Source organism: Aotus nancymaae, unplaced genomic scaffold (assembly GCF_030222135.1).
Source record: "Aotus nancymaae isolate 86718 unplaced genomic scaffold, 86718_ANA_hifiasm-v0.15.2.pri h1tg000064l_1, whole genome shotgun sequence".
NCBI classification, from domain to species: Eukaryota; Metazoa; Chordata; class Mammalia; order Primates; family Aotidae; genus Aotus; species Aotus nancymaae.
Window position 1 is genome coordinate 1,919,348 of NW_026988479.1, and position 26,969 is coordinate 1,946,316.

At 42.4% G+C, this 26,969-nt stretch overlaps 1 long non-coding RNA gene and 1 other non-coding gene across 2 annotated transcripts; both read right to left on the bottom strand.

Moving 5' to 3' along the window:
* Window positions 1–5,757: 5,757 nt before the first annotated feature.
* Window positions 5,758–20,911, bottom strand: LOC105716245 (uncharacterized). The gene is made up of 4 exons (XR_010338754.1): window positions 14,173–20,911; window positions 12,165–12,325; window positions 11,610–11,718; window positions 5,758–8,780 (listed from the first exon to the last, which is right to left on the bottom strand). It is a non-coding gene; the product is annotated as an uncharacterized LOC105716245 (long non-coding RNA).
* Window positions 20,912–21,996: 1,085 nt separating this feature from the next.
* On the bottom strand, window positions 21,997–22,103 carry LOC135270699 (U6 spliceosomal RNA). The gene has a single exon (XR_010338828.1). It is a non-coding gene; the product is annotated as a U6 spliceosomal RNA (small nuclear RNA).
* Window positions 22,104–26,969: the final 4,866 nt, after the last annotated feature.

Below are 26,969 nucleotides of genomic sequence, written 5' to 3' on the forward strand. Positions count from 1 at the left end.
CTGGCTATTACCCACCCTTTTGGCTATTCAGTATCCATACACACCCTTCTGCAAATATTTGAGCTGTCATGCAACAAGAAACACAACTGATGGCTGGATGAAGTGGTTCATGCCTGTAATCCCAACACTTTGGGAGGCTGAGATGGGCAAGTCACCTGAAGTCAGGAGTTTGAGAGCAGCCTGGCCAACATGGTGAAACCCTGTCTCTACAAAAATACAAAAAAATTAGCTTGGTGTGGTGGTCGGTGCCTGTAATCCCAGCTACTCAAGAGGCTGATGCAGGAGAATCGCTTGAACCCAGAAGACAGAGTTTGCAGTGAGCTGAGATCACGCCAGTGCACTCCAGCCTGGGCAACAGAGCGAGGAAAAAAAGAAAAGAAAAGGAAAGGAAGAAAAAAGGAAAAGAAAGGAGGGAGGAACGGAGGGAGGAAGGGAAGGAGGGAGAAAGAGAGAGAGAAAAAGAAAGAATGAATGAATGAATGAAGAAGAGAAAAGAAAGAAAAACAATTCTGTATTTCTGTCTAACAAGATGTTATTATCCTTCATACAAAGAAAGACATTCTCACCTTTTTCTCAAGAAGAGACACAAAGTCCCAACATTCATTGTATACATCTCTGGAAGGAAGTCACGCCATTCATCTCTCAGCTATATTAGTTGTTCTTCAAATTTGATATAATGCCATCTGAATATGCTGTAGTCTAATGACTAAATTGTAAAATTAGCCATCAACAAAACTTGTATAAAATACTAAAGGGAAGGAAAAGAGAAAAGAAGAAAATAGCTAACATACATTTATTGAGAATCTAGATACCATACATACACATGACTGTGCACACATGTGCGCAAACACACACACACACAGAGAAGAAAATATGCATAGCCACTATAATTCTCATTTCTGTAACTCATCACAAAATGTAAGTTTCTTCTTCCATCTTTATTCTTCCATTACTCATTTCATCTCTTCTTTGCCCTCAGACAGAAGCTCAGCTTGTCACGATTCTTTACCTGATAAAGGATGACCCAAATCTTTACTCCTGAAAAGTATGGATTCTTAGTGGTGCTGTCTTTTACTTTCCTTCCCTCCTGTCTTTTCTTTCTCTCCTTCTTTCTTACTTTTCTTCTTTTTCTTCTTTTCTTTTCTTCTTCTAGTATTCGGTTGTCTGTTAGTTCAATAGCATGAATAAACCGAAAGGATATTTGGAAGTCTCAGCTTCCAATTCAGTCCCCGCATAGAAGCATTCTTCCCTTGAAACAAAAACCTCCAAACCAGCAAAGCTCAAAATCGTACAGATGGGAAGCACGAATTCTGCAAATGGGTTTTTAGTTGTAATAGTGAAACAGGGAATCTTCCCTGACCCCTTTGCAGGCCTCATGACAGGTGTGCCTCGCTTACTCAGCCCACAACTCTCAATCCCTCGTGGGATGGGGAGCACGCAGGTGAATGGGTGCAAAAGCCAGGGGGAGTGCTTCTGAGTGTCAACAGGAGAAAAACTCCATGCAAGGCCCAGGGCAATGACTAGTGGGGGACTACTCATGACCCCCAAAGCCCCAGAGGCCATGCATTATAGTGCACTCTTTTAGCTTTGCCATCCATGGGAGGCCTCAGCATTAAACAGCTCAGTGGGCCCTCTGCCTTTTCACATGAGGTGGTTGCTTTCCACCAGCGAGGACAGAAAGTCAGTGTGACAGCCTTTAGCATCAGCACCTGTGGCACCCTAGCTCTTGTTTGGTGTCCAGGAAAAATCAGGTCACACAAACAAATTGAAGGGAGGTGAATGCAGAGGATTTGATTGCTGATGGCAGTGGCTCTCAGCTAGGAAAGAGGATGGAGCAGGAAGGAATTCCTCCCCTGAAGTCCAGCCATCTCCAGACCACTCTTCTCCAAAGTCCTGCCCCGCCACCAAGCCATCCCTCTGAAGTCAGGCTGCTTTTCTCTGATGTTCAGAGGTTTCTTCTCTTCTCCCCTTCTCTGTTCTCTGCCAGTGGAGCCTGGGGTTTTCATGGGTACAGAATGGGGGGCAGGGCAGGGGTGGTTTTGGAAAAGGCAATATTTTAGCAGGAAAACAAGGATGTAAAGTTCTCACTTTGGATCGCAGTTCCAGGCATGAAGGGTAGGTACCTACCCTCGCTAGGTACCCCACACTTTTCTGCCCCGAATTTCTCTGCCTCCTGTCCCTATCAATAGTGAGAGAAGCCATTCGTGCCTCTAATCTTGACTCCTGGATCCATATATTCTGGCTAAATAAGAGGCACACAAATATGGGTTTCTGCTTCATAGCACCTACTGCTTCCTCTAAGATAGGGCATCCATGCCTCTGGGGTGTGTCTCCTAACTGATGGCCTAACAGAGTCTTCAGGAAGTCATGCCACTGCCCTAAGCCGGTACTTAGGGGTAATGGAGAATGTGGTAAAAACGCTGGATTCAAGTAGGCACAAGCCCACTGCTCCACTTCTTTTGCTGTGAAATGACTTTCTTGATTAGGACCAATATGATGTGGCATATGAAGTCACTACTGATAGCGAGTAAAGCAGAAACATTACAGACAAGGAAGCCAGATCAATACCAAGAACACAGGTCTATCCCAAAAAAGACACACTTATTTCCCCAGTGGGGAAAGGTCCAATGTAATCATCCTGCCACCACAGGGCTTGTTGATTTGCAGGCAAGTGGCACCATATCTGGGCTCAGTGACAGTGCCTGCTGTCGCCACATTAGGCACTCAGTCAAGTCAGCCTTCCTTAGGGGTAATCTGCGTGGGCGAATCCAGAACAAAACTTGGTAATAATCATATTTATTCTCTATTTAAAGATTAACATTTGGGCGGAGTTCAGTGACTCACACCTGTAATCCCAGCACTTTGGGAGGCTGAGACATGAGGATCACTTGAGCCTAGGAGTTAGAGGTCAGCCTGGACAAAATGGAAAAAACCCATTGCTACAAAAAACACAAATATTAGCCAGGCATGGTGACACATGCCTGTAGTCCCAGCTACTCAGGAGGCTGAGGTAGGAAGATTGCTTGAGCCAATGATATTGAGGCTGCAGTGAGCCATGATCATACCACTACACTCCAGCCTGGGCGACAGAGTGAGACCCTGTCACTAAAAAAAAAAAAAAAAAAAAAAAATCCGGGTGCAGTGGCTCATGCCTATAATCCCAGCACTTTAGGAAGCCAAGGTGGGCAGATCACCTAATGTCAGGGGTTTGAGGCTAGCCTGGTCAACATGGTGAAACCCCGTCTCTACTAAAAATACAAAAATTATCGTATGTGGTGGTGCATACCTGTCGTCTAGCTACTAGGGAGGCTGAGATGGGAGGATCACTTGAACCTGGAAGTGGAGGTTGCAGTGAGCTGAGATTGCCTCTGCACTCCAGCCTGGGTGACAGAATGAGACTCCATCTCAAAAAAAAAAAAAAAAAAAAAAACAGAAAGATTAACATTTGAATGAGTTATTTTAGATTGAAGACAAAGCAAAGACTCTATCACTTATACCCACATTTCCAAAAAAAGTGGAGATATTCAGTCTGTCTCTCTGTCAACATTGGACTTGTTCAGTCATCAGAGCCAGTCAGCAGTCAGGAGGGTGTGAAAATATTTCCTGGACTGCTTGGTGTTAAATGGTTATGCTGACTGCTTCAGGAGAGGATGGTGGTGAATGAGAAATATGCATTTCCTCCACTGCACATTCTTTCATTTTTAAGACTGTGGCAAACTCCCAGTCAAGGGTTAAGCTCATCTATAAAAAATTAAGTCATTTCTTGCTAAACTGAGAAAACAACAGTCACCTGAAACTGCTGGGGCTCTGACACAGCTGATCTGGGTGACGTTGCGTGGAGGATGTGAGGTGCTGTCAGCTTTACAGACAAGCATATTGTGACCCAATTTGTTTGCCAGGCAGTTGTTCCAGAGAAGTCGTTTACTGACAGAAGAAAATTGAAGGCAGAGTACTGATTGCACAATCAAAGCCAAGTGGCTGCTGAACCGAATAAAATGTTATATAAATCCTAAAGTCACCCTAGAGAAAAAAAGAAATAACAGGGAGGAAAAGGGATTCACTCAGCAATGAAACACAAGGTGATTCCTACCTTCCTACCTGCCTCTCCTGGTCCACCAGTGACCTAGCATGCTAAGCCCAATAAATCGGTCTCCACCCCGGCTCTAATGACTCTTCAGGAGTAGAATCCTATTGGCAGTCTTGGTAAGAGAGGTGAATAAGCTCTGCGTCAGCATACATATCCTTTTGCTGTCATTGTTTTTTAACTCCTGGGAAACCTTAAAAGATGTTATCAATTGTGTTTTACACCCTTTAGTATAATCAGTATGTAGTACAGGATATTGATGCTTTCCCCTAACACTATGTTCTCTAACACTGCAACAAATTAAGCCCAAGGCAGGTCCATCTTCCAAGCTTGTGACTGCATTGATCCTACTGCCCAAAGAGATTTTAGAATTAAGAATTATAAGAAAATGACTATGTATGGACTTTTGGAGGGACTTAAGCTCCCTAAGGTTACTTATCCTTTTCATTGTATTTTCAATGTCTGGAATAATCTTCATTTCAAAGAACAAATGACATGAAAGCGGGTCTCCAAAATGAGATGAATTTGGTGATCATTTGGAGCAATTATAAAGCCTTGAATAATTGGGTCATTTCTCCTTTTGAGGGGCAAAGTATTAAATTAGATGAGAATTCAAACTCTACATCAATTTGTGGTCTCAAGAAGAAGGATCTTGGAAAATGTGTCCTCCCATGATGTAGCCAGGGAAGGAAAGAAAATGGCTGGGTCCAATCAGAACTAGAATCTTTTATTTTTTTTTTTTTAAGATGGAGTTTTGCTCTTGTCGCCCAGGCTGGAGTGCAGTGGCGCGATCTCAGCTCACTGCAACCTCCACCTCCCTGGTTCAAGCAATTCCCCTGCCTCAGCCACCCAAGTAGCTAGGGCTACAGGCATGCACCACTATGCCTGGCTAATTTTGTATTTTTAGTAGAGATGGGATTTCATCATGTTGGCCAGGATGATATTGAGCTCCCAACCTCAGGTAATCCGCCCTCCATAGCCTCCCAAAGTCCTGGGATTACAGGCGTGAGCCACAACACCTGGCCACATTTTTTTTTTTTTTTTTTAATGTATTTATTTGAGACAGAGTCTCACTCTGTCACCCAGGCTGGAGTGCAGTGGCTCAACCTTAGCTCACTTCAGCCTCTCCCTCCCAGGCTCAAGAGATCCTCCCCTCTCAGCCTCCCGAATAGCTGGGACTACAGGCGTGCGCCACCATGCCCAGCTAATTTTTTGTATTTTTAGTAGAAACGGGGTTTCACCATGTTGACCAGGATGGTCTCGATCTCTTAACCTCGTGATCCACCCACCTCGGCCTCCCAAAGTTCTGGGATTACAGGCGTGAGCCACCGTGCCCGGCTTTTGTGGTTTTTTTTTTTTTTTTGGTAGAGACAAGGCCTCACAATTTTGTCCAGGCCGTTCTTGAACTCCCGGGCTCAAGCAGTCCTCCTGCCTCAGCCTCCCAAAGTGTTGGGATTATAGGCACGAGCCACTGTACCTGGCCTCCATTTTTAAATGAAACCTTAATAAAGATTGAAGTTTGCTAAATTTTGTCTGGGGAAGTAGTGATTAATATGAAATTAGGACAACCATAAACCACTTAGAGCATAAAATTATATTCTGATGATGGCACCAAGAAAGCTGGAGCTGCATTTTCTCCAACACAAGTAAGCACAATGGCTTAGGTAGATCTGTGTGAAAGGTGCCAGTTTTCTACTTGGTTCTCCTCCAGGTAAATATTTCCACACGACCACACCTGCTACTCAAGTGAATGTGTAGAACCGGCACATGGTCTTCCTGGAAACGTAGGAAGTTCGACCATTTCTAAATCAATATTTTTATAGCCTTTGTTCCAATATCTTCACGCTTTTTACATTTGAAAGACATCCTGACATTTGGGTAAATTTTAATAAATCAGCTAGTGACATTTATAAAGGACAAAATATGTCACTCCCATCCCCTGCTTCCAACTTCACAAATATACCTGAGACAGCAAGATTCAGTAATTTTCTGGAGACCAAACAGCCAGGATGGAGCAATGGGGACCGACATTAGGCCATTCTGCTTCCTTTCAGCCTGGAAGTGTGTCACATAGATGTTTATCCTCCCATACTGTTTAGACTCCGGTTTGAGGAAATTAAAAAGCATGGAACTTAGTTTTTTCCTCCCATGAATTTGTTTTTTATTAAATATTTAGAATCACATAAACATTTGTATTTCATGTTTGAGAATATTATTTATTTTTTGGTATTTGGCACCCATAATGAATACAGCACCAAACAATAACTGGACATTGTAATAATCCAAAGAGATCCTAATTTAATCAGCCACCATATAACCCTTTCCAAGGTTGAAACACGTGAAGGTGTAAGTGCTCATTTTCCTAGGTATGCAAGTTTCACCTGCCTTTCTAGCTATCACAGGTGCACTGCTCTCCTGACTTGCTCTGGCCGTGGAGAAAACACAGGCCTGCTTCAACAGATCTGCCCCTCACTCTGAACCTCACGAAGATTCAGAGTGGACTCAGCCTGAGGAGGATTGCAGCTTGGGCTCTTCCAGTAACTACCCCATGCTTCCCCAGCCGTCTTACAGGACATGGCCTTCCCGCCACAATGGTGTGGCCCAAGGAACGCACACCACAGAATCCAAGGGAGGTGGATGTTTGTTGAAACTGATCCTTAGACCCCCTCACCCCATCAAATTTCCTGAATTAAAATCTCTAGTGGTGGGTTTGGGATTGTAGTGCCACTCACGTAGGAGCGTGTACAACAGAAGAAAGTAAAATGGTTGAATTCAAACTGGTTCAGTAGCCCCTGGTTGTAAACTATCAGGCCTTTTAAGAGTAACGGAACATTATTATGAGCAAAATCCAAGTCTAGGTGTGTATTAGTCCATTTTTTGTGTTGGTATAAATTAATACCTGATTCTAGGTAATTTATAAAGAAAAGGGGTTTAGTGGATTCACGGTTCTGCAGGCTGTACAGGAAGTGCGATGCCAGCATCTGCTTCTTGTGAGGGCCTCAGGGAGCTTAGAATCATGGCTGAAGGTGAAGAGAGAAGAAGTACATGGGGAGAGACGGAGCAAGAGGAGGTGAGGGAAGTACCACACACTTTTAAACAACCATATCTCACATGAACTCAGAGCCAGAACTCACTCAATACCAACAGGATAGCACCAAGCCATTCATGAGGATCCGCCCCCATAACCAAACACCTCCCATGAGGCCCCACATCCAGCACCTGGGATCACACTTCAACATGAGATTTGGAGGGGACACACATCCAAACCATATCGAAGTGTTACGAGAAAATGACCGAAGGGTCTTTTTTACGAGAAGAGTTGGTGGCTTTTGAGTACTGGGCTTCATAGCACTAATTTCCAGAGTTCAAAGATCTTTTCTGATAACCTTCAGTTTCTAACCATGTTTCTAAATATTCCAGACTGCCGTAATTCTACCCTCTAGCAAAGTAGTGTATCTACATACATACCCTAAAACATCATACATAGTCCATACGTCTTTTTTTTATTTATATTTTGAGATGGGAGTCTCATTCTGTCTCCCAGGCTGGAGTACAATGACACAATCTCGGCTCACTGCAACCTCCACCTCCCAGGTTCAAGCAATTCTCCTGCCTCAGCCTCCCAAGGAGCTGGGATGACAGACATGCACCACCATGCCGGGCTAATTTTTGTATTTTTAGTAGAAATGAGGTTTTGTCATGTTGGCCAGGCTGATCTAGAACTCCTAGTCTCATGTGATTTGCCTGCCTCAGCCTCCCAAAGTGTTGGGATTACAGGCATGAGCCACCACGCCCGGCCCCCATGCATCTTGCCCATAGATTGTCCTTTCCCCTGCAGCAACGTTAAATAACAAAGAGCCATACAGCAGACATGCAGCGAATTTTGTGAGACCCAAGCAGAAAAGGAAATAGAAAGAAGCAACTCACATTATTTTCTGCTCGTTTTGAATACCTTTACGCCACCCCAGATGTCTTTTTAGCCCTGAGGACATGGCCTAGGACTGTCTTTATGGTTGCACAATATGCTGGTTATGCCTATTCAAGATTCATTTATTTATGTACTTACTTATTTATTTTTTGAGATGGAGTCTTGCTCTGTCGCCCAGGCTGGAGTGCAATTGTGTGTTCTTGGCTCACTGCCACCTCCGCCTCCTGGGTTCAAACAATTCTCCTTCCTTAGTCTCCTGAGCAGCTGGGATTACAGGCACCAGCCAACACACTTGGCTAATTTTTGTATTTTTAGCAGAGACAGGGTTTCGCCATGTTGGCCAGACTGGTCTGGAACGCCTTGCCTTAAGGAATCCGCCCATCTCGGCCTCCCAAATTGCTGGGATTACAAGCGTGAGCCACCACACCTGATCCCTATTCTGGGTTTGTTAATGGCAAGAAGAGTTTTAAACCATCATTGCTACCGAGCATGAAGAAAAATGTTCATTGATGGATACCAGAGCACATTTCGAACCAGAGTGTCCTTTGGTATAAACTTAGTAGTGTGTGTCTAAAGCAGATCATAAACTGAGAGCATCTCTGGAGATTAGGAAATATTTGTGGTCCCAAAGCAAAGGCAGAGGTCCTTGAAACCACCATATTGTTAGCTCCTGAAACGGGGAGGCACCCAGGTGACCCAAATCCAGCTCATGGGCACTAGATGATGATCGATTTGCTCCTCTTTGTATTGCTTGTGGTTCTTCTACACCTGTGATGAAATTTAAATTAGCTATATCCACATCAAAGAAAATAAATTTCTTGATAGAATTTAAATGTTAAGTGTCCTGAAATGTGTTTTCTTCTGGATCAGAAATGAGAATGTGCCGGGCGTGGTGGCTCATGCCTGTAATCCCAGCACTTTGGGAGGCCGAGGCAGGCAGATCACGAGGTCAAGAGATCGAGACCATCCTGGCCAACATGGTGAAACCCCGTCTCTACTAAAAAAACAAAAATTAGCTGGACGTGGTGGCGGGCGCCTGTAGTCCCAGCTACTCGGGAGGCTGAGCTGTACTCCCAGCTACCCAGGAGGTAGAGGTTGCAGTGAGCCGAGATAACGCCACTGCACTCCAGCCTGGAGCCTGTCAACGGAGAGAGACTCTGTCTCAAAAAAAAAAAAAGAAATGAGAATGTACTGAAATAGGAAGTCAGCTTCACAACAGGAAGTAGACTTCAAAGAAATGTGACTCACAAACTCTGAATGTGCTCCACTTAGAGACACAAGTCCCCCACAGCTTGCCCATCTCATCCATACTAACTTTCCCATGGGACAAAAAAGCTTGCTAACAAAGAATTAGAGGGGAGGAACAAATCAATCAAAATGGCAGTAATGCAGTAATTATACAAGAACAAAACAATGACCAAAGAATACTGTGATGATAATTTACAAATACATTATTTGATGCAAAAATATCAATCCTTTAAGATCATGGCCAACTTAAGTTAAAACTGGTAACTTGCGCCGCCTGGGCGCCTGCACGGGAGGGTGGGGGTGAGGAACATCGTGCCAGACGCCTGCCTCGGCAGGCAGAGCCTGAGCAGAACGCGGCCACACCGGCGCAGCGGAATATGTGGTGCCTGTCATAAGGTCCAGAGAGCTGCCTTCCACGGAGACCAACAGAAGAGTGAGTAAACACGAAGTCCAGTCCTGCTATCCAGGCTGCTATTGACCTCATGGCGGGGGCTGCAGATGGTGTTTTGCTCTTTCTGCCCAGGCTGGAGTACAGTGGCGCTGTCTTGGCTAACTTTAAGTTTCACCTCACAGGTTCAAGGAATTCTCCTGCCTCAGCCTCTTGAGTAGCTAGGATTGTTGTATTTTTAGTAGAGACAAGATTTCATCATGTATGCCAGGCTGGTCTCAAACTCCTGACCTCAGGGTATCTGCCCCTCTCAGTCTCTCAAAAGTGCTCAGATTACAGATATCTTCTACTGACTGAGGAAGAGAACTGGAAGACACTCAAATTACTCTTCAGATCCAGATGACAAGCCAGGACCACTGAGCAAGCTCCTCGGAACACTAATCTCCAAAAAGGGCACAAGACATTCATAGAGTTACCTGAACTCCTTTCAGGGAGAGTATTGCATGAAGTCTGAAATAATACTTTGATAAGCTGCTTGGGGGCACAGAATGACTTCCCCCATGGGATATGAATAAGTAGATAGCTAAATTGCCTTCTAAGGAAGGTGAGAATTGCAAACTCTCCTAAACTAATGTGGTCATGCAGAATTCTTAAATGCTTTTTGGTAGATAGTAGCAACAACAGAAGTTTGAGTTAGGTGAAGGTTAGCTACACCTTTATAATCATGCTACCAGGTTATAATGAAAAGTAGGTCTCCATATCTGCCACACATACAGATATTCATTTAACAAAACATTCAGTAGCAAGCAGGCACAGTGTGTAAGCTTCCGTAAGCTTTCTGAACTTTAGGTGCTCCAAGCATGAAAGGTTCATTCTCAACAGATTCCTAATATTCCAGAGGCCAAAATCTTCCTAAACCTTCCTGGAGATAGGACCATATGAGGATCAAGCCTTGGGTGTCATCTTTAAGGATACACTACAGGCCACACTCATATTCATTTATCCTGTTTATGCAAGGGTGGGCTGTCTCCAAAATACTTGAGCTATTCACAGATCTTAAAATGTCATATAATTGTAACATCCATCACGCTGCTTTGTAAGCCACCAATCTCTCTAATAAAAACCCATTGGTGACCTTCACTGTAATAATTAATAATGTTTCAGGTGTTAATTGAGATGGAACCACTGAAGCCCTTTTGGTGGCCATCTCTGTGGAGTGGCTTCCTGAGCTGAACACTAGCTCACCGTCTTTGAACACAGCATCCACCATTAGGGCAACCAGACTCCCCTGTGGGAAAGATTAAAGCAACCAGTAGATGCATATTATCACGCTGCTAAAATATCCTTTTTTTTTTTTTTTTTTTTTTTTTTAGAAGGAGTTTCACTCTTGTTACCCAGGCTGTAGTGCAATGGTTTGATCTTGGCTCACCGCAACCTCCGCCTCCTGGTTTCAGGCAATTCTCCTGCCTCAGCCTCCTGAGTAGCTGGGATTACTGGCACGCACCACCATGCCCAGCTGATTTTTTGTATTTTTAGTAGAGATGGGGTGTCACCATGTTGACCAGGATGGTCTCGATCTCTTGACCTTGTGATCCACCCGCCTCAGCCTCCCAAAGTGCTGGGATTACAGGCGTGAGCCACCGTGCCCGGCAAATGTCCTATTTTTAAAAACATTAACAGGCATTGAGTGAGGCTTTTTTTAATTTTTTTTTCTATTTCTATTATTTTCCTATCTAATTATTTTTCTGTTTCTATATGCTGGGTCACAGACAGCAGCAAATTCCATACCTTCTGGGTTACACCAACTTACCTGCAGTAGGAGTATAAAAATCAAAGCTCTCAGTCTACCACCTTGTGCTCCAGGGATGTGACCCTAGCACATCTTTGGACATGAACTAGGGCAATCCAAGACAGAGGTGGATTTCTGGGAGTTTTTCCCTATAAGCCCTGGACCTGCTTACCTGTAGGCCAGACTGCTTCAGGGGCCACTGCCATTCAGAAGAGCCTGGGGTCAGTTCAGCCGTGAAAATGACATAAGTCTCAGGTCTCGAGTCTTCCATACAGTTTTCTCTAAGAGGGAGAAATTTATTCAAGATCCTGTTAGCAGTTTCATCTCCTGCTGCCTTTCAGTATTATGGCTTTTCCTTTTTTTCTTTTTTCTTTTTAATTTCCCAAAACCAAGCTTGTTAAATCAAATCTTTACACCATTTCTAGCAAGTAACAAGGTTACTGCTATTTGGCCCTACACCCATGGTCCTCCTGCACCATGAGGATAAGGAGACTCTGTGAGGTCCCTGGGAGGGGAAAGGAATGTCAATTAGTGATCTCCACAGCTCTGGTATAAGCGAACTTTCCTGTCTATGGGCCCCAGAGACCTCCATCTAGTTCCCCCACCAAAACTTTACATGATTTTAATCCTCCTGATGATGAGAGGACAACATTAGCCAACAGAGAGGGCAGAGGATGGGATGGGACTCCCTTGCTCAGAGACCCTCACCTCTAGGTCTTTACCTTACCTCATATTGAGAACAAGTGAGTACTGGGGTAAGAACTCTGTGTCCATGGCAACCCCAAACAGAATCCTGGTGCTCTTGGGATTCTCGAAGAGTGGGGAATAGAATAAGCTTGGTCCAAGACTGCAGACTTAAAAACAGACGTTCTGCCACACATGCAGATACTGAATAAAGATGAGGGAGAAGGCATGAGGTGGGGGAGAATGTGCCAAAACCAAAGACCCCAAAATAATAACCTCAGAGCAGAGACTGTCTCTCCAGTTATTTTTTCTTTTGTATGTAAAGAAGGGGATTCTTATTTACTCTGATGAAGAAGTTTACATCAAGTGTTCGGCTTCCTTTGTGGGTTAGAGAGAATAACTAGAGGGCTCAGTGTTTTCTAGACAAAACTAAATTTCACTAAAATAGGCAAAGTTGATAGGACTTGGGGGGAAACTTCATTTACTCAAGCTATCATTTTATAAGATGGTGAGAAAAAGAAAACAAACAGTTGTACATTTAAAATACACTCATATTCTACCTAGGAGAGAGGATTTTGAATGTTCTTAGAGCAAAGAAATGGTAAATGTTTAAGGCAATGGGTATGCTAATTACTATGAATTGATCATGATACAATGTATAAATGTACTGAAACATGACATTGTACCTCATAAATATGTACAATTTATTATGTGTCAATTAAAATTTTGATTACAAGAAAAAATAAACTTCAATTGTAAGAAAACAAAAACAAACAAACAAACAAAAAAACTGGTAACTAGGGTGATGGCATAATGTATCACTCATACCAGGACACTTCTGAGAGTAAAAGGTGGTGCCTGTAATAATTTTGTCAGGACAGCCGACGTGAACTGGAACTGTCCCGGGCAATCTAGTACATATGGTCAGCCAAGTGATAATTCACAAGCAACACAACTTTCAAGAAAAGCGTGTGAATTCCAAGCATCGAGATACGCACTTGCTCAATAAGAACTTTGCAACATTATTGGCAGTAAAATTCTGAGAGCGTAGCCTCTGGATTATCTAGCAGCCCGCTAATTCTAGTACACAGACACTCCTGACAGCTGTAGCCTTTCTGTATCTCAGAGATTTAGGTCAAGCTGACTTCAGTCCATTAGGATCCACCTCTGGGACTGCCTCACCTCTAATTCAGTTCAAAATATTTTAAAATTTCTTTTATGAGTTCTTTTTAACTCCAAGATTTCTCTTGTTGTTTTGAGACAGAGTCTCATTCTGTTGCCCAGGCTGGAGTGTAGTGGCGCAATATGGCTCACAGCAGCCTCAACCTCCCAAACTCAATGGATCCTCCACCTCAGCCTCTCAAGTAGCTGAGACTACAGGAATGCACCACCACACCTGGCTAATTTTTGTGTTTTGGGGTTATTTTGTTTTTTGTTTTTTGTAGAGATGAGGTTTCTTCATGTAACCCAGGCTGGTCTCAAACTCCTGGTTTCAAGCAATCCACCCACCTCAGTCTCCCAAAGTGCTGGGATTACAGGCGTGAAATCCACCCATCTCAGTCTCTCAAAGTGCTGGGATTACGGGCGTGAACCATTTCACTCTGCCCAAGATTTCTTTAGTAACATTATTTGATTTCCAGCATATAAGATGTTTAAGCTATTCTTCTGTTATAGATTTCCTTCATTCTTTATTTTTTAATTGACAACTACAAATTATATGTATTTAGGATATATAACAATATGTTTTGAAATACGTATACATTGTGGAACAGCTAAATCAAGCAAAATTAACATATGCATCACCTCACTGACTTATTTCTTTGTGAGAACACTTCAAATCTACTATCTTAGAGATTTTCAAATATACAATATATTGTTATTAACTATAGTCACCATGATGTACAATAGATCACTTAAATTTACTCCTTTTGTATAATTAAAATTTTGTGCCCTTTGGCCAATATCTCCTGTATTAGTTCACTCTCACATTGCTATAAAGAACTACCTGAGACTGGCATAATTTTTGGAGAAAGGAGATTTAATTGACTCACCATTCCACAGGCTGTACAGAAAGCATGGCTGGGAAAGTCTCAGGAAATTTACAGTCATTTCAGAACAGCAAAGGGGAAGCAGGCACACCTTCACATGGTGGAGCCAGAGAGAAAGAGAGAAAGGTGACATGCTACACACTTTTAAACAACCAGATCTCAGGAGAACTCATTCACTGTCATGAGAACAGCAAGGGGGAAGCTCCACCCCCATGATTTAATCACCTCCCGCCAGGCCCCTCTTCCAACACTGGGGATGAGCATTCAGCATGAGATTTGTGTGGGGATGAAGAACCAAATCATATCATCTCCCCAATCCCCGATATCCCCAGCCTCTGGTCACCACCATTCTATTCTATTTCTATGAGTCTGACATTTTTTAGGCTCCATATATAAGTGAAATAATGTGATATTTGTCTTTCTGTGTCTGGCTTATTTCACTTATAAATCCTCTAAGTTCATTCATGTTGTTCCAAATGACAGGATTTTTGAAGGCTGAATAATACTCCATTATGTATATATACCACATTTTCTTCATCCATTCATCCATTGATGGACACAGGTTGATCCCATATCTTGACCATTGTGCTGCAATAAACATGAGGGCACATATGTCTCTTTAACATACTTTTATTTATTTTGAATATATACCCAGAAGTGAGATTCATAGGTAATATGGTAATTTTATTTTTAATTTTTTTCATATTCCATAGGTAATGACTGTTTTCTGTTATTGATTTCTAATTTTGTTGAAAATTATGATCAGAAAACCTAGTATAGATGATATAATGATATTGCTCCTTTTGGAATTTATTGAGGAATTCCATGTGGCCTAGTGTGTATATACACACACACACACACACACACACACACATATATATATTAGAATTTAGTTTTTGCTCAAAAAGAAAGTATCAGCTGGACACAGTGGTTCACACTGTGAACATCAGCACTTTGGGAGGCCAAGGCAAGCAGATCACTTAAGGCCCGGAGTTCACGACCAGCCTGGCCAACGTTGTGAAACCCTGTCTCTGCTAAAAATACAAAACTTAGCTGGGTGTGGTGGTGCATGTCTGTAATCTCAGCTACTTGGAAGGCTGATGCAGGAGAATTGCTTGAACCAGGGAGGCAGAGATTGCAGTGAGCTGAGATCGTACCACTGCACTCCAGGCTGGGTGACAGAGTGAGACCCTGTCTCAAAAAGAGAAAAAAAGGATTCATTGCCCCCACTTTTTACATCCTCCTGGTGCCCATGTGGCCACTTCTGTGTCTGTAGGTGCTGGTAACCTGAAGACCACCATCTTCATCAGTTTTCAAAAGATGCAGTGCAGGTTCCTGAATGTATACATTGACTAGTGATATGAGGGGTCCTGGGGAGAGCACTCACCATGCTCCATCTAGCCTTGGGCTATCATACCTATTACACTGCTCTTCCTCCTCCTCACCCTGATCTCTCAGAGTCTGCCCTTTGCCAAGGTCCTTACCCATACCATGTGAGCTTTCCTGAGCATGCACCACAGGTAGCAGCCCTTCCAGGCAGTCAGTGCCATGTAGCTTGAAGGCTACCTTCATCCCTGATGGGGCTTGTCCATGCATAGCCTCCCTGAAAGAGGCCCTCCCCTCAAGGAATTTGCTTACCAGCTGCAAAGGGAGTAAGATCGTCTTCATAGATCGTATTAAATGATAGTAACTAAATATTACACTTACTAGGTAACTTGTAGGTAGTTCGCAAACATGCTGAAGGGGATTGGTAGAGATATATAAGAAAAAAGTATCACATGTACCCCAAAACCTAAAATGCGATAAATATATATATATATTAAAAAAAAGAAAAAAGTAAAGTGTAAAAACCAAGCTGTATTGTACTATTCTCACACAGTCACTCAACACAGAACTTCTGACACCAGTCTCCAGCGGACACCAGCTTGATGTCCTCTTATTCAATTCGATTCAATTCAATTCCAACTCTTGTCTACCTGGAGATAACATTAGAACCCACAAGTTGAGGGTTCCACAAGACTGCCCCCACTTCAGATACCAAAGACAAATCCCAGGTTGTGACCTGTGCTTCTGACTGACCAGCTATAAATCAGGGTTTCTAGGGTGGCACTCCTGAAGGCCACACGGAAGAAAGCCTTAGGGAGCACAGACAGGAAGAGACAAGAGAAAACAAAGTGGTGGCACCCAGCAACGTATATAAAGGCACAGGGTCTGGGTCACTTTAACTTGACAGACAAATGTCTGAATGGTCCCTTTAAAGGAAGAGGAGGGATAATGGGGAGCCCAGTCTGCCAGGCAGGAGAGATGCCTCTAAGTTCTTATCTCTGGCCACCAGCTTGAGCCATTTGGACATGATATACAACTGGAAACTGCGTCACAGGTAACTGAGCCCTGCCCTGGGCACAAGAAAGCTAGACTGCATTCAAAATGGATGCAGAGGCAACATAGAATTACAAGCATTCACTACAGCATCTTTGACCTTTGCCACTCTGGAGGTGTTCTGGAGCTGCTTCAAGAACCAAGAACAAAAGGCCAAATATTTTAATTAAAGATACTCCTATTTCTCTAATCATTTAAGAAATTACAAGGATTTGCTGTCCAGATAGTTCTAGAAAAAAAAAAGAAAGAAAGAAATTACAAGGATTATGGGTGCTGGGAGCCAGGTACCATGGACAAAACCTATCCATCTATTTCATATCTCAGGGATCATGATATACCATCCCAAAATATCCTACTTTGGCATAAAAACTATTTTGAGCTAAAAGCATTTGAGCTGCTGAAATCCCTGATCTCCCTAAAAGCATCTCAAAGGAACTCAATCTCAAATCTCCTCCTCCGGGAGCAACTTTAATATTTTCTGAGATAAGAAGTCCAGACAAAGGCATGATTAGAGGGTTGGGACATTCTCACAAAACTATTGTATCTCCCATCTATTCTCCCAGGGGCCCACTTATCTTTCTAAAAAGTCATTTGTTTTTCCCCAAGTGCCCTTTCTCCCTTTCCCTTTTCTCTACTAAGATAGGTATATATAAGCCCCCACATCTAACCACTTATTTGAGTTTTTATTACCTTTTTTCTATAAAACCCTCTATGCACGTAAAATTAACATGAACAAAATCAATGCACATTTTCTCCTGCTAATCTGTCTTTTGTCAGTTTCACTCACAGGCCCCAGCCACTAAATTTGAGAGAACAGAGAAACAGTTTCTTCCATTTTACAATACTAAGTAAAGTTCGTGGAAATGTGAACCATTTGTGCCATTCACCTTTTAGAACAAGAAGGATTTTGCATTTTTTTGACTCATACATTTTATTAAAATTTCCAAAAAAATAAGAAATAAAAAAGATTGTTGCATTTTTAGGTCAGATCTGGCCAAGTCAGAGGACCTTGATATTCTTGATATTTCCAGGAGTCCTTAAAGAGGAAATACGCCAATGAAGACAATGCTCCCAAATTCTATCTTGTGAGCCGGAAGGCAAATTTTTCAAGTTTGAGAGCATGGATTCTGGAGCCCAAGTCTCTGGATTCAATTTTTTTTTTTTCTGTGACTTACTAATGGTGAGGTTTTACAAAGTTTCCTAAGTTTTTAAGCATTAGTCACATCACCTGCAATGAGAATAATAACTCACAATTCTGCAGGTTTGTTGGGAGAACTGACTGAGATAATGAGCACAGAGATGCAGTAACAGTGTTGTTACGCGCCCAGGGCAGCTGCTGCTGCTAGCATCACTGGAAGAGAGCCTGAACCTCACTTACAAGGAATATTATACACATACACATTCCCTCTTTAGGGGGATTTCTTACTTGGTTAAGGATCACTTGTGTTAGAGACAAGCATCTCATAATTGAATGGAATTAACAACAAACCTGCAGTTTCTTCTAATGATTGACAAATTATCTGAACATTATGTTATTCATACAAATGGTAACAAGAACTTGTTACAAAGCCTTTTTTATACAATCCCACCTTCAAGGCACAGAAAAATCTGGTCAAAAAAAAAAAGTTCAAGAACAAATTTGTATTAACATTTTACAGATGAAGAAGCTAAACTCCGAAAAGCCAAATGACTTTCCCAAAGGACTAAATTGTAGGGGAACACACTTGAAACCAGATGTTCTGATTCAAAATTTCAGCACCTTCCTATTACATACCTCATGAATGTCCTAAATACAGTGTAATCCTTTGAGGAACCTTATAATTAGTAGAAGATATTAATTCCAAAGACTCCCAAAATTAAAATAATTGTAGATGACATGCTATATCATATTCCATTAACCAGCAAACATCACAAACAAGCTATATGTAGACATGATTGACACAACTCTTTAAATAACTCAGTTTGCTTTCTTTGTTGTTAAATATATCATAGCTCAAAAATTTAAATTTTGCCTTAGGTTATGCAAACCTCTCTCTGGGAACTTTGAAATAAGATTGATTTTTATCTTGTTTGGAATGACTTGCCTTTGCTTAAGGACAAAGCTTTGGGCTCAATAGCCTTTCAAAATCAGTTTTCGTTCTATGATCCTATGACTTTTAATGACACCTAATATTTAAATTAGTTGTAAGACCAGCCTTTATGATTACAATTTTGCCACTAATAACTTGCATCAGTTTGAAGAAGTTTAATCACCATGTTGTAAACCAAAAATAAAATTCTGAGACCCCTAACCAACTGAATAGACCCCTCCTCTCAGCCAAGGGCATTATAAAGTAAACCCAGGCTGGGCGGGGTGGCTCCCGCCTGTAATACCAGCACTTTGGGAGGCCGAGGAGAATGGATCACCAGGTCAGGAGTTCAAGACTAGCCTGGTCAACGTGATGAAACCCTGTCTCTACTAAAAATACAAAAATTAGCTAGGTGTGATGGTGAACACCTGTAATCCCAGCTATTTGGAAGGCTGAGGCAGGAAAATCACTTGAAACTGGGAGGTGGAGATTGAAGTGAGCCAAGATTGCACCACTGCACTCCACCCTGGGCAACAAGAGCAAAACTCATCTCAAAAATAAAAGTAAAAAGTAAACCGAAAACACAGTTCAGGCCATGATGGGAGCAAGTTGTCAGACATGCTTCATTATGCCCGCCTCCCATTGGAATTCAGGCACAGCTGACCAATATTAACATTAAAATAGACCTTAACACTGACAAAACAGAGTCTTTGTAGCATTAAAATATCAACATGACAGATAGCAGGCTCTGAAAGAAATCAAAGTATTTTACCCCAAAATATATTTCTTTGACATATTTTGAAATGGTCCTGTAAAGCTGTCTTTTGTGGGGAAAATCTACTTTCTGAAGAGAATCCTTTTCCCTTTCCAGATCTTTTTCCTGATCAAGGTGAAAATTAACTAAGAGTCTGGTACCTTTTTAAGCCTGAAAAGAAACAGCTACAATCTATTCTCTCTGAAGCCTGTTGCTACCTGGAAGATTCATCTACATAAGAACCTTGGTCTTCGCAGCTCCTTATCTTAACCCAGACACTCCCTTCTATTGATTCCAGGTCTTAAATCAGAAAATCTTTAAATCCACCTATGACCTAGAAGCCCCCACAACAAGTTGCCCCACCTTTCCAGACTGAACCAATGTACAGCCTACATGTATTGATTGATGTCTTATGTCTCCCTAAAATGTAAAAAACCAAGCTGTAGGCCAGGGACAGTGGCTCACGCCTGTAATCCCAACACTTTGGGAAGCCAAGGCGGGCTGATCACCTGAGCTCAGGAGTTCAAGACCAGGCTGACCAACATGACGAAAGCCCATCCCTACTAAAAATACAAAAATTAGCCAGGCATTGTGGTATCTGCCTGTAGTCCCAGCTGCTCGGGTGGCTGAGGCAGGAGAATTTGAACCCAGGAGGTGGAGGTTGCAGTGAGGCGAGATTGTGCCACTGCACTCTAGCCTGGGCAGCAGAGTGAGACTCCATCTCAAAAAACAAACAAAGAAAAACAAGATGTAGCCCAGCCACCTTGGGCATATGTTCTCAGGGTCTCCTGGGACTGTGTCACAGACCGTTGGTCACTCATATTTGGCACAGAATAAATCTCTTCAAATACTTTGCAGTGTTTACCTCTTTGTTGACAGGTAAGGCTGCTATTAAGGGGGAACAAATTCATTGCAAAGTTAACTGACAAAAATTGATGTCCACACGGTATTTTGAAATAACCCTTTTCTGGATTTTAGGAAAATGTAAATCAATAATGCATCACTGCTATTGAATTTTTCATATGCCTCTGGTCCTAACACATAAGAGTCAAACTTCCAGAATCTATTTCAAACACCCAAGGCATTTTGTTTTGAGCTTTAAATTTTTAATTCTCCCAAGTAACCATGAAAGTCCTCCTTTGTTCCATTAGTGTCCACCCATTTCTTATTTTTTTATTTTTTCATTTTTATTTTTTATATTTTAACTTTTATTTATGTTATATTTTTAAATTGTATGTAAAGTTCTGGGGTACATGTGCAGATCTTGCAGGATGGTTGCATATTTTTCAACAGTGACTTCATATAATTTTTTCATTTATATAATTCATATAATTATGCCTCATATAATTTTTAAAATTTCACTTATAAAATAAGATTATTTTCTGCATGTTTTCTATTTTTTTTTATTGCATTTTAGGTTTTGGGGTACATGTGAAAAACATGCAAGGTTGTTGCATAGGTGCATACGTGGCAGTGTGATTTGCTGCCTTCCTCCCCTTCACCTATATCTGGCATTTCTCCCCATGCTATCTCTCCCCAACTCCCCCCACGCTGTCCCCCCCACTCCCCCCCAACAGACCCCAGTGTATAGTGCTCCCCTCCCTGTGTCCATGTGTTCCCATTGTTCAATACCCGTCTATAAGTGAGAACATGCGATGTTTGATTTTGTGTTCTTGTGTCAGTTTGCTGAGAATGATGGTTTCCAGGTTCATCCATGTCCCTACAAAGGACGTGAACTCCTCGTTTTTGATGGCTGCATAATATTCCATGGTGTATATGTGCCACATTTTTCCTGTCCAGTCTATCATCGATGGGCATTTGGGTTGGTTCCAGGTCTTTGCTATTGTAAACTGTGCTGCAATGAACATTCGTGTGCATGTGTCCTTATAGTAGAACGATTTATAATCCTTTGGATATATACCCAGTAATGGGATTGCTGGGTCAAATGGAATTTCTATTTATAGGTCCTTGAGGAATCACCACACTGTCTTCCACAATGGTTGAACTAATTTACAATCCCACCAACAGTGTAAAAGTGTTCCTATTTCTCCACAACCTCTCCAGCATCTGTTGTCTCCAGATTTTTTAATGATCGCTATTCTAACTGGCGTGAGATGGTATCTCAATGTAGTTTTGATTTGCATTTCTCTAATGACCAGTGATGATGAGCATTTTTTCATATGCTTGTTGGCCTCATGTATGTCTTCTTTTGTAAAGTATCTGTTCATATCCTTCGCCCATTTTTGAATGGGCTTGTTTGTTTTTTTCTTGTAAATCTGTTTTAGTTCGTTGTAAATTCTGGATATCAGCCCTTTGTCAGATGGGTAGGCTGCAAAAATTTTTTCCCATTCTGTTGGTTGCCAATTCACTCTATTGACTATTTCTTTCACCGTGCAGAAGCTGTGGAGTTTGATTAGGTCCTATTTGTCTCTTTTGGCTGTTGTTGCCAATGCTTTTGGTGTTTTAGTCATAAAGTCCTTGCCTACGCCTATGTCCTGAATGGTTTTGCCTAGGTTTCCTTCTAGGGTTTTTATGGTGTTAGGCCTTATGTTTAAGTCTTTAATCTATCTGGAGTCAATTTTAGTGTAAGGTGTCAGGAAGGGGTTGAGTTTCTGCTTTCTGCATAAAAATATGGAACGCTTCACGAATTTGCGTGTCATCCTTGCACAGGGGCCATGCTAATCTTCCCTGTATCGTTCCAATTTTAGTATATGTGCTGCCGAAGCGAGCACTAGTGTCCACCCATTTCTGAGGGACTATGTTAACTTCTCTTCCCGGGTCTACAAGGGGTGTGGTTTCAAAGGCAAGAACTTCCCAGTGCCATGCCTCCATCCACGTCCCATCTGGGAACTTAAGAGTTCTTTGTCTAACTTTCCCGCTCACTCGTGGGCTGGGGAGAAAGCCCAGGTGAGCTTCCTTTGTTTAGAAAGCCTGCCGAAAGCTGCAAGGGAGAAGGCTTTGATTTCGGGCCAGGCAACCAATCCAATATCAGAGTCGAAGATCAATCACTCCAGAGGAAGTTTGGAAAAGCTCCTTTCACTGGAGGAGAACTTGAATGGGGCGGGAGTAACTGCCGGGTTAAAATCCCCCTACTCCCTTACCTATACAACTCCACCTCTGGATCCCCTCCCACAGCAATGTGGCAGCTGTCTCTCCCTCTCTCCCTGTAGGGATATCCCCTCCAGATTCCCGTTCCACGGCAGCATGGGAGCTCTCACTCTCTCTCCATTCTCTCTCTCTGCCAAATAAATCGCTCTCTATTACCTAAACTCTTTGGGTCCGTGATATTTAATCAAGGGTAAGCTCACTGCGCCAGGGCCCTCTCCCCATTCTTGGATGACTGAGAGCCCAAGAACCTCGGGCACATCCCATCAAGGGAGGCAGCCAAGCCTCCCCTACATCCTACGATACGGGTTACACTTCTATACAATTTATTCACATCACCTCAAATATAGAGATTTCAACCCTCGAGAATTCTCAAGCAACCAGACTCCTGCAGAACCTGATAGTCAAAGGAAAAAGAAGAAAACATCATTGGTGATAAAGAAACTTGTAAGGCAAAAGGAAATCAAACAACTACAAAGAGAAGTGCCAGAAAGACTAACTACAAACGCAGCTTTTGGAGGTTTGCCAAAAAAAAAAAGCATTCTGGTTTTCTGATGACTAAGCCTGATTCTTTGTATGAAGGCTACTAAAGCAAAGGAGAAACAAGATCATAAGAGAAAAAGAGATAAGAAACAGCTGCTGCCATGCAGAGGAAAAACAGTAACAGGCAGGGAGCCCAACAGTGTTCATTCAGACAGCAAAAGAGAACAGAGCTGCTTACCTGAGAGGTCACTCACACTTCTACCCACCCCGCAAGCACCAACACAAGACCACTCAGTGTGGGGGATTCCCTGCAGCTGGCACAAGGCCTGGAGGCCAATGAATCCCACTGACACCTTTGGGAATGATCAGGATCAGAATATACCACCCCAAAGTATGCCACTTTGGCAAAGGATTACGTTGAGCTGAAGGCAATTGAGAAATAGCAGACTGCTGAAAAAGCTGTTTACCCTCCCCTATCTTCCTAAAAGCAGGGCAAAAATTTCTCTCTCTGAAGGCACTTTCCTCTCCCATACCAGGAAAAAGAAACAATTCTTATCACTAAATACGCACTGGCTTAAATCTGCATAAACAAACCTGACTGAAATAACCCTTATCTCTCATTACTTACCCCATATCTTTACCTTTCCACAAGGTGCTGTGCCTAGAAGCTCTAAGCCCTTTTCCACTTCTCCACAAATGTATCATCCTTTGTTAAAATGCTATATAAGTCTTCAATCACCTCTTTGGGGTTTTCATTTAATTTCTGTGAGGCCCCCATATGCATATTAAATAAATCTTTTTCTCCTGTTAATCTCTCTTTTGTTGGTTCAATTTGCAAGAGCCCAGACACTAAATCTAGGAGAGTAGAAGAAAGAGATTTTTTTCCTTCCCCTCTGGGGCAAAGGCACAGCAACCCAAGGAGAGCCTGTTCAGTACTGATCACATCCTCTGCCTTTGATAATAACTAAAATTTGTTGAGCACTTACTAAGTGCCAAGTCCAGCTCTAGTTACTTTATGTCTTTTACTCATTTAATTCTACCTATGGGGTAGGTTCAATTATTAGCACCTACTTTTAGATGAGGTCCTCCAAGAAGCAAGCACCCTAATGGAAATAAAGAGGTCTGATTTTTTTTCCAGATGGAAAATAAGTAAACCAAAAGTATAAATATATTTGTAATAAAAAAACTCTTTGTTGTTTATCTGAAATTCAAATGTAACTGGCCATCCTGATGCTTGTTTCTAAACTGACGACTCTGTCTGCGGAGAAACCCCTGAGTGAGAGAAAACAGAGAAAGAGCTGGTTAGGCCGAGACAGCACCACAGCCATGATGCAAGTCTGATCCCAGTGAGGAGACAAGGGGAGAAGATGGGGTGGAAACAAGATAAAGGTTTCATTAGGAAAGCCACCAGAGAGTCCACAAGCCAAAGTGGCAATCAGAGGAGCTCTGTGTGGCCCAGGAGTTGGTGTGCCTTGGTATCCCTGAGGCACTCAGTTGCCAGAAGCAGCCAGGCAGGCCTGTCCACACAGCGATAGATTTAGAGCACACCAGCTGGGGCCCTTAGTCAGTTACACTCCCTGTAGTTGAAGGTTTGCAAAGCAAATCCTAATCACCACCACACATTCCCATTTTGTAGGTGGTAAAACTGAGTCACAGAGAAATAAAGTAACATATCAAAAGTCAAGGAAAGTCAATAGCAGAACTAGAATTTGGCGCTTTGGTTCCAGAAGCCTTGCTTCTGACCACTGCTAGGCTGTGTCCTGTATAAACCCACATCTTCTACACCTTCAGAAACTGAAGTTCACAGAAGCATCCTTCAGAAAGTGCTACACTTGGTATACAGGGTGTAAGAAAAGAGTCTATAATAGTTTGGATAGGTGTCCATCAAAACAGTGAATATGTTTACACATGACCAAAATTACATCAATTTACAAATCTAGTAACTACAATGCACTCTGAAAAAATTACATAACCCGGCTGACTTATAGTTATTTATTTATTTACTTAGAGACGGGGTCTTTCTCTGTCACCCAGGCAGGAATGCAGTGGCGCAATCATAGCTCACTGCAGCCTCAAACTTCTCAGCTCAAGCAAAATCCTCCCACCTCAGCCTCTCAAGTATCGGGGACTACAAGTGCATGCCACCAGGCCCGGCTAATTATTTTTTTCAATTTTTTTTAGAGATGGGAGTTTCTCTATGTTGCCCAAGCTGGTCTTGAACTCTTGGCCTCAGGTGATCCTCCCACTGCAGCCTCCTAAAGTGCTGGGATTACAGCCATGAGCCACACCCAGCCTAGACTGACTTCTGAGCTCAGAACGTGGGATAATTGAGATTATTATTATTTCTTTTTAATAGCACAACATCAGTAAACTCTACTATTTCGTCAGGCCCCTCAAATCTTACAATACCTGAAATGCATTTTCGCCATCTGGAACCAAGGGAGGCCAAAATTGAAATGAGAAACCAGGTAAATAATATAATAATACTGGGCCGGGGTGGGGAGCACTTCTTACTAGGCTGGGAAACATGTCCCAACACCATGAATTTGCTTCCAAAAGATAAACATTCACGGAAGAAGTTTCCTTTTCAGAGAAGGGACCAGAAAATTGAAATTCCTAGGAACAAAAGCTCTGCACAGGCTGCCCAAGACCTTTCAGTAGGCCTCAGAGCCTGGACCAAGTCCTTCTACCACTTGCCTCTGGCCCCAGCTCTTGAGGGCAGCACAGGCACTGTTGGCCCCAGTAGCACAGTGACCTTCATCTAATTCTCTCTCAAGCCAGGACCTGCCCAGCTAGCACCCACTGCCCTGAAACCAAAGATATCAGGGACCATTACAAATCAGTTACCATTTGAGCCCAAACTTTCAATTGCTTAATCTCCTGAGAGTAAATGTGTTAAGGTGTTTAATATTCCAAAGGCCAGTAAAAACCTCAAGTATTATTTTTTTTTTTTAGACAGAGTTTTGCTCTTGTTGCCCAGGCTGAAGTGCAATGGCAAGATCTCGGCTCACTGCAACCTCCACCTCCTGGGTTCAAGCGATTCTCCTGCCTCAGTCTCCCAAGTAGCTGGGATTACAGGCATGTGCCACCATGCCCGGCTAATTTTGTATTTTTAGTAGAGACGGGGTTTCTCCTTGTTGGTCAGGCTGGTATCAAACTCCTGACCTCAGGTGATCTGCCTGCCTCGGCCTCCCAAAGTGCTGGGATTACAGGCGTGTACCATCATGTCCAGCCCCAAGGATTGTTTTTTTTTTTTTTTCCACAGACAAACGGGATTGTATTAAACTAATAAACTTTTACAGTAAGGGAAACAACCAACAGAAAACAAAAAGCAAAAACAGAAAACCTATAAAATGTGATAAAATATTTGCAAACTATACACCTGTTAATGGATTAATATCCTAAATATATAAGGAGCTAAAACAACTCAATATTAAGAAAGTAGAAGGGCCGGGCACGGTGGCTCACGCCTATAATCCCAGCACTTTGGGAGGCCGAGGCGGGTGGATCACGAGGTCAAGAGATCGAGACCATCCTGGTCAACATGGTGAAATGCTGTCTCTACTAAAAAATACAAAAATTAGCTGAGCATGGTGGCGCACGCCTGTAGTCCCAGCTACTTGGGAGGCTGAGGCAGCAGAATTGCCTGAACCCAGGAGGCGGAGGTTGCAGTGAGCCGAGATTGCACCATTGCACTCCATCCTGGGTAACGAGAGTGAAACTCCGTCCCCCCCAAAAAAAAAAAAAAAGAAAGTAGATAACCAGAGTAAAAAAATAATGGACAAAGAACCTGAATAGAAAAGTTTTAAGACATACAAAAGGCTAACATATATATGAAAAGGTGGTCAACATCATAAATCAAATGCTAGTGAAAACCACAATGAAAAGCCACCTCACACTGGTGAGAATTACTTTTATCAAAAAGTCAAAAGATCAAAACTGTTGTTAAAGATATGAAGAAAAAGGAATTCTTGTATTTTTTTTTAATGACAATTAAAAACAATTGTCAT